Genomic DNA, 1,043 nt, shown 5'->3' on the forward strand with positions numbered 1-1,043 from the left:
AACAAATACACGTATTTTAGTGTTTTTACTACAAGAACACCATTTGCGGTTCCCAAACATTTTCAAACATAACTAGAGTTCATATGCCTTATTTAAAAGATTCTACAAGATGGTGTACACAGACATTTAAACAGGCTTTTTCGACTACAGACAAGCAACAGCTTCGTTGTTTCCAGTCAGTTTTTGTTGGAACTAGAAATCAGGGCATTTTGCCTTGGGAAAGGTGAGAAGCTGATCAAAATAAGACACAGTTTGTCAAAAAAGAAAAAAATTACAGTATTACATACCACACAGGCTACTCAGCCACCCTTCAGAGTGGAAAGAGTTTGTGAAACCCTTTCAGATTCCTTCTGTTGCTCCTGAATACCCCAAGGAGCAGTGAGGTACACTACATGTTAACAGGCCAGCATTCAGGCATTCCAGGTGTTACAAAGGCAGCCAGTGCTGTATTTGAGCCTGTGGAGGCTGCGTAACTGTGAGGGATAAGGATGCTTCCCAGCCTGTCCCAATCCCTTCTCCATAAGAAAGCGTCACAAGACAAGTGTAATCACCTCCTGTGGTTGCAGTTTGTGTCCTCTGTATATATCATATTGTAGACTCTGCTCATCCCATTCAGCATAAATTAATATTTCCCTAATACCTCAGACAGGTCCAAGGGATCTCTGGGAAGGGACTGACCCTCCGATCCTCCATGTTGTAAGAACCTTCACAGACCTCTGAAAGGGAACCAGATAAATCAGAGAAGAGGTCTGTACAATCTAGCAAGTCGGACACAGGATAGGGTTATACATGCCTAGCTGGGACCACACAACAGTTGTTTGTCTCTCAGCTCACTGGTTCATCGTGGGCCTTTAACCCCACTGCTGCAGCTTCTCCAGTTCCAATACACCACCTCTTACAAGCTCTACCTCCAGCCTAGAATTTGGACACGGGCCATGTAAAGGAGGAGCCAGAGCATATATATACATATATATATATATATATATACTGGGGTTCTGCACTCAGAGAACAGAAGAAAAAATGGATCATCCAAATAGACTAAG

The sequence above is a fragment of the Falco naumanni genome, chromosome 13 (genome assembly GCF_017639655.2).
Source record: "Falco naumanni isolate bFalNau1 chromosome 13, bFalNau1.pat, whole genome shotgun sequence".
NCBI lineage: Eukaryota > Metazoa > Chordata > Aves > Falconiformes > Falconidae > Falco > Falco naumanni.